Raw genomic sequence first — 17,943 nt, forward strand, 5'->3', positions numbered from 1 at the left:
GAAATAAAGAGCCGGGTGACCTACGAGAAGCCTCTGGCAATGAAAGGTCCGGCTAAAAACCGAGACAAGAACAAATACTGTCATTTCCATAAGGACATAGGCCATGACACCAATGACTGTTACAGCCTAAAGCGATTGTTGGACAAATAATCCTACATTTTGAAGTCCAAAGTGACCCTGAATACGGACCCTAAGCAGCTGTCCAAAAATGCAGCGAAAGCTGACAGTAGTTCGGACACAAATCCGTACATGATCTGCGTAATAGCAGGCGGCTATGCTTCAGGCGGCCCAACTATTAGAGGCATCAAGGACCATGTCAGAAAAATGATCAACTCTGTTGATGATGGTCAAACGTCTGCTGAGACATTCCCTGAGGTTGTCATCACTAAAAAGGACCTAGACCGGCTGTATGATGACCCCATGGTTGTTGAATGCAAATTTGCCAACCAAAAGGTTGGCCGAATCTTAATTGACACCGGAAACTCGTCTGATATAATCAGTTGGCAATTTTTGTTAAAGATGAAGTTCAACCCCAGCAGCATGCATGAGGTCTCGCACCCCTTGGTTGGTTGTGTGGGTGGAGTCATCCACCCAGTCGAACGAATTGACTTACCATCCGGCTGGGAGAAAAGGTAAAGGGGAAGAATATGGTCGTTCGGTTCTTGGTAGTGGAGCAGATGACTGCTTATAAATCTGATTATAGGCCGTCCGACTCTAAATGAATTCAGGGCCGTCATAATCTCCTCCCTCATGCTGATGAAGTTTGAAAGAGATGATGGCAGCATCGGGTCTCTAAAAGGAGACCAGAAGGTAGCAAGAGAGTTCTACCTCTCAGACCTCAAGCCCAGTCGGTCGAGAAACTGAGATGATCGACTTGGATGAAGAGAAGGACCCTAAGTCTATCCCAGCAACAGGCGGTGTAGACACCTGAAAATGTCTCCCCTACCAAAGCCCGATGACTAAACAACCTCTCATTGCCTAATTTGGCCCGATTCGCGTAATAGATCTAAGAATACTTGAATAGTCCTTTTTTTCTAGCCCAAAATTATTTTAAAAGTCATTTTATCCATTTCGTTAGCCCAAACTTAGCCCATTTTCCCTTTTCACAACTCCAGTCGCAAAACCAGTCAAAACTGAATTTCATGCCTCATAATTTTTATTCAAATCTTGGATGGTTAGATAGCCCTTGAAATAATCTTTCCAATGATAGATCTAAGCCCAATTCCGATTAGAAACGAAAAAGATATGATTATAATATCAAACTCTATCCAAAACTGACACTATTTCAAACATATCTCAAATTCTACAAAATATATCCATCTGATTCTAGTGGGGTTGGAAATTAGACTTTCAGAGCTTTCCAACGATATATTATTTATCTTATTCCGATTTCTGGATCAAAAGTTATGATAAAAAAAAAAACCGCAAAACTGCTGTCCCTCACTACACGTTTTCGAAAATCTATCTTCTTTCAAAAATCTATCTTCACCCGATTTTAAGCCAATAAATACCGTCATTATTTCTGATTTTTGGAGGAGAAGAGGAGAATTTTACAACCTTACAAATATTTTATCAATCCCAAATAATCCCAAAAGGCTTAGACTTAAAGTTTTGACGTACAATTTCTATTGTGCTTAGCTTTATTTTTAATCTTATTCAAGTAATTCAAAGTCTAAAACAAGATCCGAAGGTTCTACGTTTTTGACCAAGGCATGAAGGTATAATCCCAAGGGTGATATTAATTTCTCTAACTCTTTAATTTAATTCTTGTGAATTATTATTTTTATTGAAGTTACTAACAATTTATTCATGATGTAGTATTCAAAGTTGCACATTCGGAGTGAGTATTTAATTCTTTGTCAATTAATCTAATTATTTTTTATTGCTTTGATTACTAGCATCATGTTTAGGATCGTATTTTTAATTATTTATTAATATGCTAGGATTGTTATTAATCTATTTAGTATCATACCTAGGATCTTACTACTATGATAATTATATGTTGCTTGATTATTAATGATTTATTGCTATTGCTTGATCATGCCCCTTTTGTAGGTTTAAAGAGAATTTGTAATTGAAATCATGCCTAATAAGATAATTAATAATTGGATTTAGGTTTAACATGATTTTAATTCAAGTGATCACAAGTATTAGATTAAATTGTGCATTAATAATCAACCAACATAGATTAAACAGGTTTAGGATTAATTTGATATATGTATGTTGATCAAAAAGCGCGCATGAACATCAATAAGAATTAAGTCCTATTCTAGGGTGGGTTTGACCTCTTTGAATTGAAGGTCAAGTTCGTACCATCATCCCCGAACATCCAGTCATTGTTCCGGACCACTATGGAGTTAGCAATCTCTGTGATTGTGAATGGGGTGTAATCTTCACAATTGTGAACGGTTTATAAGTTCCTAAAATTTATTGGCGACTCTCTTTCTCTAGCTTCTTTCCTAGGATCGCTGACATGCCTAAAAACATGATCCACGTAGGGTGAGAGAAAAAATTCCCTACAGTTTTGGTGACTTCATTGGGGAGGATTTCTAATTAATTCCTAATTTGTTTGGCAATTAATTAGAATGAGTGGATGCGACTTGAAAGATTTTTGATGTTCATGTGTGTAATTTTGATTAACATTGTGGCATAAGCATAAAAAGGTACGCATTGGAAAGACCATCCGTAAGGTGTCAAAACATAGGAATACACGTAGGAGAGACTAGAAATATTTTTCACAACTAAAATTGGAAAGACGCTAAGAAAATCAGAAAAAATATCAAAGATTGAACCTGGCGCATGGCGATAGTGACCAACACCGGACGACGACTTTGTCGCCGGACGATGGTTCCTTCCGTCCAGTGACAGAATCTGACGATTCTGCGCCAATCTTCTGTCTTCGCCTTTTGATTGGTTCTAGTTCGGATGCATCGCACGGAAGCCTTACTTTAGAAAGTTTTTTCGACCTTTCTGAACCCATATGTGTTTTACATACCCTTGGGAATTCACGCTCCGTTAACCCTAATAAATGCTCTATGAAATAAAGGGTTCATCCGAGTTTGTTGAATTCACCATCATGTAGTTGAGTTTAACTTGCGGGGTCCCGTCCATTGCACCGACCCTTCTAAAGTGAGGCTTCCGTGCGATGCATCCGGACTCTTAACCATGGACCCTCTTGGACACCAAAATCCTTGACCTTAGAGAACTAGAGCCATGGTTAGGTGGCAAACTCATTGCATCATGTTAGGAGTACTTGACTACTTGTACATAACTTGTATGTGTTTATACTAACCCTTTTCTTTGACTTGTTTCTTGTACATATGTCTATTTACCACCTATATATACTAACCCAAGGCTAAAAAGACTTTTCTTAATTAATTTGGTTAACGAATATGAACCCATAAAATATGAATGTGCTCGACCTAGACAACCTTAGGCCTAAACCTTCGAAAAGAACGAATGAAAACAAATCACCGAGATGCTCTAACTTTGGCGCATCACTCTAGATTTGTGGCGCATAACGATGGTAATCATCGCGTCACGGCAAGCTTGTCGCTTCGCGATTGAACCATCGTCCCGCGACAGTCCCATCGCCACATGATGGTTCATTCCTTCTTTCAGCGTCTTCACATCTAGTCCTACTACCACAATTAACCAGTTTTAATGTCAATACACGGTCTTTTCTTGGACTTGTATGAGTCTTCCCATATGTCTAGTCACTTGGTCATGGCACGAGTATTATAAATATCAATTACACCCACAAGTCTTCACAAACACCTTGCACATAATATCTACCATGACCATGTCATAGATCCATGCGCGAGTGTAGACACCTACTTTTGGCCTCCTGTCCCGACGGAAAGTGCGATGATGTTACAAAAACTCGTTCTTCATGCTAGATCAAAGTTGAAGTGTTTATGGACTCCGAAATGCATTATGAAGTAAGTTAGAACCCGTATTTGAGACCAAAATATCTTAGAGCCTAGTCCGATTACTAATTAGGCCTAAAACGTATTCATACATGTTTAATCTTGATTAATAACGGACTTAAATGCGTCAAATGCAGTGATTGGATCAAAGGGATCTTAAATTGATGAAAATCGAGCCAATAAGAACAATTAAACACGTAATATCTGTTCATGTCCTGTACAGTTGGATATCCCTTTCAAATATCTTTTGAACGGTATATTATAAGCCCAATTCCAAGTTAAAACGAAGAAGATATCATCAAAATACTAAAACGGACCCTAAAACCAAAACCCTTGCATTCAAACGGCCATATCTTTTGATTCATAATAGATTTTAACCTTATTCTAATGGCATTGGAAAGTAGATATTCAGTGCTTTCCAATGATATCTTATTTACCTTATTCCGACTTTGTAATCAAAAGTTATGGAAGTTTTAAAAACACGTTTTCATATAAGGCAAACCGCACCGCGCACATCTTCCACAGTTGCGCGCGCCAGCCATGCGCACGTCCCAGAGTTGCGCGTGACTCCTAACGCCGCGGCTTTAAAACCCTAAACCTAGATTCCTACACCTATAAATAGGGGTCTTTGTTAGCCTTAATGACGACAGAAAAATTAGAATTAAAACCATAGAATTCTAAAAACCCTAATCTTTCAAGTTCTCTATTACTATCATACTACTTTTCTCCTCTCTTCCCAAATACTCTTCAACTAAATCCATTCCATTGAATTTCTTGGAGGTACAAACAAGGAGGGAAGTCCATAAACGCCCAAAACGGAGATCTAGCAAAAAAGGAGAATAATTTGTTTTCTGAGCACTTAGTTAAATCACTTTACCTTTCTTGTTTAAATTACTTTAATCAATTAAATAGCGTTGTTTGATCACTTTAAATGGTTCTCTAATTAATTAATTTCACATATTATATTGTGTTAATCAAAGACTAGAATTGAATAATTAAATTGTTGTTTTATCACCTAAGTCAAGGCAAATATTGTTTATTTCTTGTTCCTTTTACGAATTTAATAAAAAGAATAACGACATTCATTGCAATGTAGACTTTTTGTAATTAATGTTTGTAAATAAAATCAAATAACTTAGTTATTAGGAATCGCGTTGTATATATTATTTGTTAATGAAATTGTGAAAAAGGAAGAGCTAGTAGAGGCCGCACTAGGGCTAGGATTGCGATCCTCAGAGAACGTTTTTCTAGTACCCTCACTCCCAAACTGATTTTCGGTTTAGTAGACCAATTTTGGCATAGGTAAACTTATGATTCGTGCTAATTATCCCTTGAACACTACTTGGGAGAAAGGTATGAACGAGGTTTATGAGTTTTGCTAAAACTCATTGGTGACTCTCTATTGGTTACTTATAAAAAAAATTAATGATGTACTCAATTCTAATTCAATTTCTCCCAAACAGTCAAGAATTTAAAAAAGTGTAAAGTCCTAGGCTTTTAAAGGGCCTTGGGAATAGAGGAAGTGGGATCCCCAACGACGGGCTACCCTCCACACAGTGGTGACTCCACTGGGGACTTAGAGGTTACAAGATTAGCTTTTGGTTATGGTTCAAGGTTTCCAAATTAGGTTACCTATGAGTTGTAACGAAAGACTAACTTGGATAATCTCTAGTTAGAGAGCGAGACTCGAAAGCATAATATCTTCCTTTTTCCAAAAGTAAAAACCAAATGAGCAACATTGCATCATGCATAATCATAGCACCTTTTAACCATTGGGGATTGGCTCATTGACTAGGCGTCGCCAACACTAGGCTTCTATCCCGAAATCAATAACAATCATCCTACCCATATCGCCAACAAAATTTTGGGAGAATCATGACATGGGTCAACACGTTGAGTGATTGATTCGTGCATCATTCTTAAGATATGGTACCTTTGGACACCCAAGCCTTAACCATAGAACGACATTGTATGGTTTAAAGGCTTTATTCTTTATGTTTATGTGCTTTTGTGACTACATGACTATGTTCTTATATGCCTCGTGTCTAGTTTAATAAAACTCCAACTTGTTACCTTAGAGATATACAAAAAAGAATCCGCAAAAAATAGTGGTTCGACAAAAATAACAAAATTAAAAAAAAAAATCGTTGTTTTCGAAAAAAATTCTGCATTTCGATTTATTATTAAAAAAAAATTTGAATGCCGAACCTACCAGGTGGCGCGCGCAACTATCAAAGTTGCGCGCCCCCTCCGAGCGCAAGTTCTGAAGTTGCACGTGACTCTTCCGCGCAACTCTGATTCTTGCGCGTGCCCACTGTTCAATGTTGACCTTGACTTGTTGCGAGCAATGTTATACGGAGAGAACGATAATACCACTTCAAGGTTAATCGTTAAGTAGGTGCTAATAATATCTCTTTGGCTAACAATGTTGTCTAACTTAGTTTCTTTTGCTGTGTTCGTCTTTTCTTTAAAAAAAAATTTCCAAAAATATGTCTTTTATTGTTTTTTGCAAAAACAAAAAAAAAATTAAAAATTAAAAAACGCATGTGGGAGGAGTTACTCTCAAAGTTGCACTCTTCACCTAGCGCAAGACAGAAATTTGCGCGCGATACTGTTTTCGGTTATGATGATTCGTTACGTACATTTTAATCAAACTAATGACATTACCTCTTATACGGTTCGTCATTAGAAGTTCGCATGCTCTAATAGGACTTCATCAATATTTCTATTCATAAACGTGCCTATTTTCATAGTCATCACCTTTTAGTTGTAATTAATTAACCTTGATTTAAGAGTATAATTTATTTAACTCTTCTATGTTTTAAAAAAATGAAAATCCTGAGAACCTTACTTGGGATAATTGCCTCACAAAAAAAAAAGAAAAAAAAAAGAAAAAAAAACAAAAGAGTATGATACAAAAAGAAAAACTCAAAAAATAAGAGAGAATAATGAATGATAAATCCGAGAAAATGATTTAATTATTTCTTGGATTTTATGTTCGAGGCAACCATTATATTTAAACCAATAGTAATTATCCTTTAAAGATGAGCAATATGAGAATCTTAAAAATAAAAATAAAAATAAAGATCTCTATTGAAATCTAAATGATCAACAAATACCACATTCCAGTATATTGATCATTTACAGGAGTTTATTTGGGTTGATTAATATTTCTAAAATTAGATGAGCATTTTCAATCCAACTGTCCTTTTCTTTCTCTTCTACCTTTTTCGAAAACAGTTCACTTAAAGTAAAATCCTTAGATGATTACCTAGTTGAAGTCAACACAAATCATCACATTCCATTAATGATTGTTTGTGAATTTTTTTTGACATTCTTCATCAACAAACTTGCTTAAAGTGAATTCGTATTGAAAGGATTTAAAAAAAACAACATTTTTGACTTTTGTTCATTGTTTGAATGCTTGGAAGAAAAGGTTTTAAGTGAATGCGCTCAATTCCTCGTGATACACATTAGTAGATCATATTCCACATTCGCATCATAAGTCCAATTATGGGTGAAAAAGCAGCATTGGAGAAACTTAGAGAGACATTCCAAAACCTAAAGGCCCTATGAGAAGAAGGAGCCCAAATGAAGGCTCATATAAAAGCTGAAAAGGCTAAAATAAAAGCAGAGAAAGAAAAAGAAAAAAATTCTGCAAGAAAAAGCAAGAGTCGAAGGACTAAAGGCTTTTGAGAAACTTGTCCTTCAAGCTAGCTCAGGGACTAAGCTCTTCAATTATGAGCTTGCACCACAACCTAGTGGCAAGACTCTCCTAGAAAAGTTCTTGACTACATATTTACCAACCTTTAAGGTTACGGACAATCCTAGGACTCACCTAATGAGCTTTCTTGGAATGATGGCATTGAAAGGGGTCGAGCATAGCTTATATGCATGTACTTTTCCTCTTTCATTGGACCCAACTGCTAGATCATGGTTTTATAACCTCGATGCAAAACAAACTTCCACTTGGGAGGACGTTGTAAAAACGTTTTTAGCCTAATATGGAGATAACATCGAGCTCACAACTACCTTGTGCGATCTTGAATTACTCAAGCAAGGGGAAGAAAAAGGCTTCATTGACTTATTTTCTAGGTGGCGATCAAAGGTTACTTTTCTTTCACAAAGACCTCTGGATCATGAGCTTGTCCCAAAGTTCATGGACAACATGTCTCCACCATACAAGTGCCATTTACAATACCTTGGTTTAGACACATTTCGTAAAGTCTATACTGTGGGAACATTAATTGAAAGGGACTTGATAAATGAAACCATGAATCATATAGATGGACTAGATTTTTAGAGAGGATCTCACCTACGTTGGAAACGGACGAAGCTCGAAGACGCAATCTAAAGAAGTTGTCAACAATTCAAGATGTAGCACCCTACTAGGTCTTGTTTTGTTTCTTTCCTTTTTGTTTTCATTATGATAGACTAAGAGATTCATGCTGTCAAATCTACTTATTATGTACTCTCATTAATTAATAAATAAATATTGTATTTTCAAGTACGTCTATCTTGTTCTCTTTTCAATCATTTTGCTGTTATTAGCTCAAATATAATGAAATACACATACAAAAAGGCAATATAAAAAGAGGCATACATACTCGACACTTTAAGAATCTTGATGAGCTTTGGCTTACAAGATTTATCGAATGAAAAGAGGCCCATCTTTTGGCCCACTAAGAAGGGATATGATAATACACATACACAGGAGGCAACTTGAAACTCCACGAAGATGATCCCATATATTTAACCTTAGAACAATCCATCTTTTTGGCAGCCCTTTTGAGCCTCGTCAATTGAGCCTTACTTATTCAACGTACATTATTCCAAACCTTGGGATGGGAATGGTGAAAAGAGATACAAATGAAAAATCGGGGGAACGAAACATAAGAGTAGGTCAAAAATTTAGTCTAAACCCAAAAAGATTTATCCAATGCGAAAGCTAAAATTCGTTTAAACCCAAACCCAAAATTGTCCAAAAAAAAAATTAAATAAAAAAGAAGAGAAAGGAAAAGGAGAAAGGCACCTAATGTAGGAGGTGTTAAATGAATTAGAAAGATTTAATTTGAGAAGCACCAAAAGTAAGGGATTAAGGGAGTATACTTGAGTCTGTCCATTCTTCTTAACCCCTGAGCCTAGCCATGTGACAACCTTGGAGAGGCCCTCCTTAAGGTAGCCCATAACCATGTGCCATGAAAATCATCATTCTACAAAAAGTATGGCCCACCTTAGGCCTTTGTACATATGGACCTACTATTGTTTAATTAAGCCCATATATAAAGTGCATGAAGTGGTGAGCAATGATTATAAGATCAAAATCAAAATAAATAATTTGGATGGTTTGATATCCATTGGCTTGATTACATCATTTTTTGTAGAGCAATCGAATTAAATTTATTCGATGTTTTTCATATATTTTGCCAAGAAAATTAAGATGAATATCACTTTCAAAACAATCATCTTATTTCCTTTAATAATAGGGCTATTTGTTACCAAGGTGATTCAAGTTCTATATACATTGCCTAGAAAAAAAACAAGTGAATACAGTTAATTGATTTGATATATTAACAGCCTCGACGTCAACTTTAGGTTTCCCTTACAACTCTTGAGAATTAGCCATCTCGTTTATCATGGCCGCTTGTGTGGGATATATTCATCCTCTCTAAGTGAGGAACATTGATTAAACATGATCGCTACATGAAAAAATGATCGTTATTACATGTATACCTCACTGCCAAGTCATCACGATGATTCAACTATTAAGTCAATAATCCTTTCTTTTCGAAAACATGTCTAATTTTCTTTCTTTATTCTTCTATTGGAATGTTGGATTCCCCTTCCTTTTTATGCAAATCCGTCGTTTTTGTTCATTTCTTTTTTGGGGGTTAAGTCGGGATGATCCCTCCCATTTGGCAATTATATTACCCCAAAGATGGTATGATTTTTTCGCTCTTTGCCTCAAACTGGGGGCTAACAAAGCCAGGACATCCCCACATTTCCCTCTATCTACAGATTTGAACACGATAATTGATTGCTAACTTGTATGTTGCGAAATCAATGTCAAGGAAAGCTTATTACGAACCATCTTAATAACTTCAAATGACAAAGGGAAGAATACTACTTCCTATTATTTGACCAAGATAATTATATTACTTGATCAAACAGTAATTCATGATAAACATATGCAAAATACCACAAATTGGAAACACAAATTTCAAGGGCTTTGAACATGAGAAACATCCCCTAGCACATGTATAAATGAATTCCAAAAGCCACCTAAGCCCACACTTGGGAGTACAAAAATATAGGTCCAACCTTTACTTTCGATTTGAATTAAGACCATATTTTGGAAAGTGATTCAAATGATTTTACAAATTATTCAAACACTCCATCAAACCTAAGTTGGATAATATTCATTTTCAAACTAAGTTGCCTGTTTAGTTGGAAAAATTTCACTTTCAATTAGCAAAATATAACAATAATGAGAAACACTAAAAAAAGGAGAGATAACAAGATTAGATATACAAAAGTTTGCTCACATTTTTATATCTTTTTTGAAATAAGTTACAAATTACAACTTATCTGCATCAATTTTGGACAAAAAGTCACACTCAATTATGAGCTAGGCTTTTCTTTCCATTTTTGGTCCAGTTTCGAAAATAACATGTTTATGTATATTACGTACTAGAAATAGTAGCTTCACTTTATTTTCAAAACAAACTTTCATTAAATTTACTGGACCCTCTTCAAATTTTGAATTCTAGTTCGAAATAACGTGTTTCCTACTCTCTCAAAAAATAGTCTTCAAAATTTCCTTTCAGAATTTTGTTTCAAAATAAATAAATTTTTAGATTTTCCATAACCTTTTGGACAATACATGCATATACATAAATATTTCCAAAAGGAATGAACTAAGATTCGACTTATTCTTAACTCGAACTTGTTCTTGCCTAGTCATCCTGCAAATATTGGCTTAGGGATGGTTAGCAAACCACCTACAAGACCAAAATAAAAGATTGATAAGAACGAAGAAAATGTTTGAGATATTGTTTTAAATCAACTTTGAGAATTATCTTACATCAACGATCTCTACAAATTTATAACATTAAATTAGGTAAAGTTTACTCAACCTTAACTACAATTGTTTTTGGTTTATAAGCAAGCAAAGAACTAACTTGTTTTCCTAAACATGACTTTAGCTAAAAATGCGTAAGCCATGTCACTATCCTAAATTTCTTAAAACACAAAACATGGGATACATAGGCCCATTTCAACATCATGATTGTATGAATGGCCTAAATTATGGCAAGTCATTGGAACTACCCTAAATTAAGGGCTCCCAGACTTGAGAAATGGAAAAAATGTGCATAACCCTACACATGGGGGCTCTAATATCCACAATAAACAAAGTGAGATATTCATACCATTCGAGCTACTTACGAGAATCGCCTAAACTATAAATAGTTTACATAGATTCGAGCCTTACAATTTTAAAATGTATCACAATGATTCAATAATCATTATGTTCATTTGAAAACTAAGTTTGCAACTGAACTTGGCCATAGAACAAACTACAAGTATAAGCATGTCACATTCGAGCCATTTCAAGTTCAAGCTTCAAAAAACTTACTTAGTGCATAATTGGTGTTTCAATACTTCAATTTACTCTAGATCTTAGAGAGTATGACTAGTATAGAGCAAAAGAAACAAAATCATGAGTATCAAAATAAAATAGAACTCAAACGCATACGACATGCTTGCTCATATGAAAGTTTAATTCTCAACCATTCATTATGAAAATTGTATAAAAACACTTCATTGACATAAGATCGAACAATTTCTTGAGCTATGACATGAATCGAAGACTCTCGAGTTCGAAACTAAGTGGTCTTCATTCAAAATTCCCAATTCTTGCACAAATGACAAAAATTAAAACATTAGAATTTTACAAAGGGGACGATAGCTACTTTCTCAAACTTCAATCGGTAATGAAATTTGAGTTCAAGGGAAAGAGCCTGAAAGTAGCAAGAGGAGAAGGAATAATTACATCTCATTTTCTTCTTACTTGTTCTACGAACGACCAAAATTACTAAACTTAGCAAGTCTTTTTTATTAAAGCTATAAAAGGTCGAAAATGGTTTAAACACACTCGTTTAAACATTCCCAAGATCCTAGTTGTTATCATAATACGACGAAACACAGAATTTCTAGACCCATTTCAAGCAACATGAATGAAAGGGTCTAATGCTAAAAAAACAAACAATTCATTGAAGCCAACCAATATTGGGGTGCTATGACACTCGAAAATATTAAATGGGGGCTCGAAAGCCCGATATATAGTCAAAATATACCAGTTCTATGATGTCTTCAAGAATTCCCTAAACCAACTGGTTTTATGCAAACTATTGATTATTGTTGTCATTAATAAAGCCAATTTTGCAACTTAAGCATGGAAAAAATAAACATGAGTCGCAAGAACAGTTTCATGTCATTATTAGGTTCAAAATTTCAATCCTAATTTTAATGCATGATTGTTGTATTAACACTTCAATGTACATTAAAATTAACAAGTATAGTCCATGTGAGTAAAAAAGAAATAATTTCAAGAACAAATTCGAATTTAAATGAAGAAAAACTCATATATGCTTGAATATGCTCATACAGGACTCGATACTTTACCATTTCACATGAAATTTGTTGCTAGATATTACTTGAACATGTCAACAACATAGAATAAACAAATTCATGAAAACAAGTCGAATTGAATTACCCCCAATTTCAAAAATCAAGGTTCTTCTTTCAATTTTCCCCATTCTGTTGACCTTATTCAAAGTTTGGTATAATAAACAAGGAGCAAGATTTACTTTTCTTAGCTTCAAACGACAACAAAAATGGAGCTCTAGAGAAAGAGATCGACAATAACGAATGACAAAGAAGAGCACGAGCCGCGGATCGTGTTTCTTCAAGAATTGTTCGTTGTTTATGTTCTGCCCACAACTCACAAAGTTGAGCGAGACAACTATGCGCAACTTCTAATATTGCAGCGACACCCAGCGAAACCCACAAGGTTGCGCACGGATACTAGTCAGTCAAATGACCGCCGGTTTTTTTTTTGTCTTCCAAACTAAACGTTTTAACTCGTTGAATTCGCGCCTCGACAGACTTTCTTATGAATTTTTCATAACCTTCAAAAACCTTTTATTGCTTTGCATCCAGTAGTTTCTTTTCTTCTTTAATAGTTTTTTGCATCATCTTGCATGCACACCGTGCTTTGTGCCTTCCCAAGCATACGCTTTGGATATTTTCTCGAAAGACGATGGAAAAATATCACGTAGTGGTGCTTTACGTAAAAGCTTTCATAGGCAGTTTGGCATTTTTCCTGTACTGCCCTTTAAGAAATGCCACGTTTTTCGTATTTTTTCGTTACTTAACAAAAATACCGTGTACATACAGCGTAAAATTGTATGGTGTACATATCGCGTAAAATTGTATGGCGTACGTACTGTGTAAAATTGCACTAGCAACGTGATCTGCCTCTCGTCAAAAAGGGTAGAACCCTTTTTTTGGGCGTTAGCTTAATGAGTCGACAAAACGCGCCGACCATCAGGGCAGACAACCCCCGTTGAAAGCAGTCTTGATTTATCGGACAGTTAGGGTGTCCGACCACCCTCTGTATAAAGAGAGGCCCCAACTAAAGCTGCACCCTATCTAGACACATGCCCCTAGTCCTAAGGCGCGTGTTTTCATCTTGTGGACAAAACTGCTGAGAGAGTTGCCGACTTTTATCTCTTTCACTGGATTTGGATACATGCCTCCAGTCTTGAGACGTGTATTTTTTTATCTTGTGGACATCGAATCTATGTTTTGGCAGCGTATGCCAATCTTTTATTCAAGTGTTACGCTACAAACGCCGAAAAACCCCTTATTTATCATCTTTTCTTTTGTGAAAATCATGGAATAAAGTTTCAATGACAAACCGAGGGACATTAGACTGCCGATGCCATATTGAGAGGGTATCATCCTTTTTTAATCTTTTTAAAACTTGATACCTTTTTATAACATGACATCACCCAGGACAACCTTTACTTGTAAAAGCGTTCTATACTTGCAAAGGGTTAACCTAGATTCTTCAGCAAGCTAAGTTCAAAATTAATTTGATCTTAGTAGCTACTTGTCTTGAACATTTAGCGAAGCGAGACTAGTTTCGACAATCTCAACACTACTGAAAGATTCTTTATTTTAAAAGAACTTCGCAGAATGAGTCTTAAATTTATTTCCTTGACTACTTTGATCTTTGTCTATCCTAGACTCGATCAAAGTGGGGGCTAACTGTGAACACCTACTTTTGGCCTCCTATCCCGACGGGAAGTGCGATAATGTTACAAAAACTCGTTCTTCATGCTCGATCAAAGTTGAAGTGTTCATGGACTCTGAAATGCATTATAAAGTAAGTTAGAACCCGTATTTGAGAACAAATTATCTTAGAGCCTAGTACAATTACTAATTAGGCCTACAATGTGTTCATACATGTTTAATCTTGATTAATAACGGACCTAAATGCGTCAAATGCAGTGCTTGGATCAAATGGATCTTACATTGTCGAAAATCGAGCTAATCAGAACAATTAAACACCTAATATCTGTTCATGGCCTATGTAGTTGGATAGCCCTTTTAATGATCTTTCCAACGGCATATTATAATCCCAATTCCGAGTTAAAACGAAGAAGTTATCATCAAAATACTAAACCGGACCCTAAAACCGACACCCTTGCACTCAAACGACCATATCTTTTAACCTAATTCTAATGGAATTAGAAAGAAGAAATTAAGAGCTTTCTAATGATATCTTATTTTCCTTAATCCAAATTTTTAATCAAAATTTACGGAAGTTTTAAAAACGCGTTTTCGTATAAGGAAAACCGCACCGCGCATGTCTTCCATAGTTGTGCGCGCCAGCCGCACGTAAGTCCCAGAGTTGCGCTCGCCACTCCAGCGCGAGTTTGAGAGTTGCGCGCACCATCTGACACCGTGGCTCTAAAACCCTAAACCAGATTCCTACGCCTATAAATAGGGGTCTTCGTTAGCCCTAATGACGATAGAAAAATCAGAATTAAAATCGTAGAATTCTAAGGACCCTAATCTTTCAAGTTCTCTATTATTATCATACTAAGTTTCCCCTCTCTTCCCAAATATTTTTCAACCCTAATCTATTTAATTAAAGTCCTTGGAGGTACGAAGATGGAGGGAAGTCCATAAACGCCCAAAACGGAGATCTGGCCATATAGGAGAAAAGTTAGTTTCTTGAGCACTTAGTTAAATCACTTTTCCTTTCTTGTTTAAATAACTTTAATCAATTAATTAGTGTTGTTTGATCATTTTAAACGGTTCGCTAATTAATATCACATAGTATCTTGCGTTAATTAAAGACTAGAATCGAATAATTAAATTGGTTTTTTTTTCACCTAAGTCAAGGAGAATATTGTTTATTTCTTGTTCCTTTCACGAATTTAATAAAAAAGAATAGCGACATTCATTGCAATTTAGACTTTTGTGATTATTTTTTGTAAATAAAATCAAATAACTTAGTTTTTTAGGAATTGCGTTGCGTATATCATTTGTTAATGAAATTGTGAAAATGGAAGAGCTAGTAGAGGCCGCACTAGGGCTAGGATTGCAATTCTCAAAGAGAACGTTTTTCTAGTACCCTCGCTCTCGAACTCATTTCTTGTTTAGTAGACCAATTTGGGCATGGGTAAACTTATTATTCATGCTGATTATCCCTTGAACACTACTTGGGAGAAAGGTATGAACGAGGTTTATGAGTTTTGCTAAAACTCATTGGCAACTCTCTATTGGTTACTTATAAGAAAAAAAGTAATGACAGACTCAATTCTAATTCAAGGTCTCCCAAACAGTTAAAAATTAAAATACTAACACACCTTAAGACTTGAGGACTCCTTTATCAAACTTGAGGACGGCTAGATCCGAGCTGATGCCTGGCATCTCGTCCACTTCAAAGGCAAAGATGTCTTTGAATTCCTTCAACAAGTGGTGCAAGTCTGAAACGAGTTCAGCAAAAGCAGTCGTCCCAGCCTTAATAGTCCGGTCGGGAAGGGAGTCATCTAGGACGATGTCCATGTGTTCACCAGCCGGATGGGGATGGAGTTCATCCGGCCTTTGACCCGTCAGTGATTGCTATTGCCTGTCTTTTTTATCGGCCATCATTTGGTTGGCCTTTCTCTTCTTGCCGGCTGCTATTGCAATAGGTGCGGCTTCCTTGACTTGGTCAAGGTCAATAGTTTCTCCACTAGGGCCGGCTGCGACCACAGTGGGCTTGACATAAGAGAGGTAACGCTCCCTGACCATCTTTTGGTCTCCCAGTAGGGAGCCGACTGTTCCATCATCCTTCTCAAACTTGAGAAGCATAAAAGAAAGGATGATAACAGCTTTGGATTCATTCAGGGTGGGGTGCCCCAAAATCATGTTGTAGGCTGTCAGTTCTTCAACAACTAAGAACTGGACCACCATGTGGCGTCCCTCCCCTTTCTCGCCTCAACGAATGGGTAAGTCTATTCGACCTACCGGATGTACCACACCACCCCCAAATCCTACTAAGGGATGAGAGACCTGGTATATACTTTCGGACTTGTACCTGAGCTTGGTCATGCACTTGTGACTGATGAGATCAGATGAGCTCCCAGTGTCAATGAGGATTCGGCCAACTCTTTGGTTGGCCACTTTGCATTTGATGACAATAGGGTCATCATGCGGCCTCTTGATTTTGCCCTTATCCTCCTCAGTAATAACGACTTCGGGGAAGTAGTCTTAGGACGCCTGTTCATTGTCGACTGAGATAACATCGAGGCGCCTGACATAGTCTTTATTGCCCTAGATGTTAGGGGCACCTCAAGCGAAGCCGACTGCTATTGTATAGATCAGAGTTTCATCCGTATCCGAGCTATTAGCGGAGTGGGGCTTCTTCTTGGACGACTGTCCAGGGTTAGTCTGCAAGGTAACCTTGGACCTCAAGATATAATACTTGAGGACTCCTTTATCAGCCAGACGGTCCAACAGCCGCTTGAGGCTATAACATTCGTTGGTGTCGTGGCCAATATCCTCATTGTAGTGGCAGTATTTGTTTTTGTTTCGATTTTTTGTGGAACCCTTCATAGGAGCCGGTTTGTCAATAAAGACCCGGTCCTTTATCTCCATGAGGATGGAGTAACAGTCTTTATTGAATTCGTACTTTGGGGAGTACGTCTTCGCTTCTCTCTTTTTCTTTTGGGACGGCTGTTCAGAGGATTCAGCCACCCAGACTTGTTTTCTTTTCTATTCTTCTTTCTTAGCCGGCCTTGATGGCCGACTCTCTTTTTTGTCAGACCTCTTTGAGTCCGACTGCTTGCTGATGTTGCAGAGCTTGGTTGCCTGTATATAGGTGTCCGCCTCCATCAGTGCCTCTTAGAGGGTAGCCACCCTCTTTCTGACGAGATCGAACTTGAAGGCCGACCCGCCCTTCAGACCTTTGAAAAAGTCTGTGTAAGCTACCTCATCAGATATCCCTTAAATCTGAATTTTCATCAGCGCAGCCCCTCCTTCTCTCCCTGTTGTATGGCTCCCAAGTTAAGACTTGTCTTCTTTGCAGGGATATTCATTGAGAATTTTGACGCGAACAAGTATGCCAGCGTCTTAAAGTTATTAATGCATCCGACCGGCAGGTTGCCGAACCATTGCTGGGCGACACCCTTCAATGTGGCCGGGAGGCACCTACACCAAGTAGCATCATCCAACCCTTGTAGATACATAAGGTTGGTGTATGCCATCAGGTGATCTTATGGGTCGGAGGTACCATCATAAGTGCCTACCAACACATTCTTCACCTTGGCCTGCTGTGCGGCCTTAGTTATTTCCTTGGAGAAAGCTAAAGGTTGTTCCCCAAGTTTTAACAGTCGGATCTGCCAATCCAAAGGCTGGATATTGGATGCCGCCTGCCCCCGGAATAGGGTAGGCT

The sequence above is a fragment of the Chenopodium quinoa genome, unplaced genomic scaffold, assembly GCF_001683475.1.
Source record: "Chenopodium quinoa cultivar QQ74 unplaced genomic scaffold, ASM168347v1, whole genome shotgun sequence".
Classification (NCBI taxonomy): domain Eukaryota; kingdom Viridiplantae; phylum Streptophyta; class Magnoliopsida; order Caryophyllales; family Amaranthaceae; genus Chenopodium; species Chenopodium quinoa.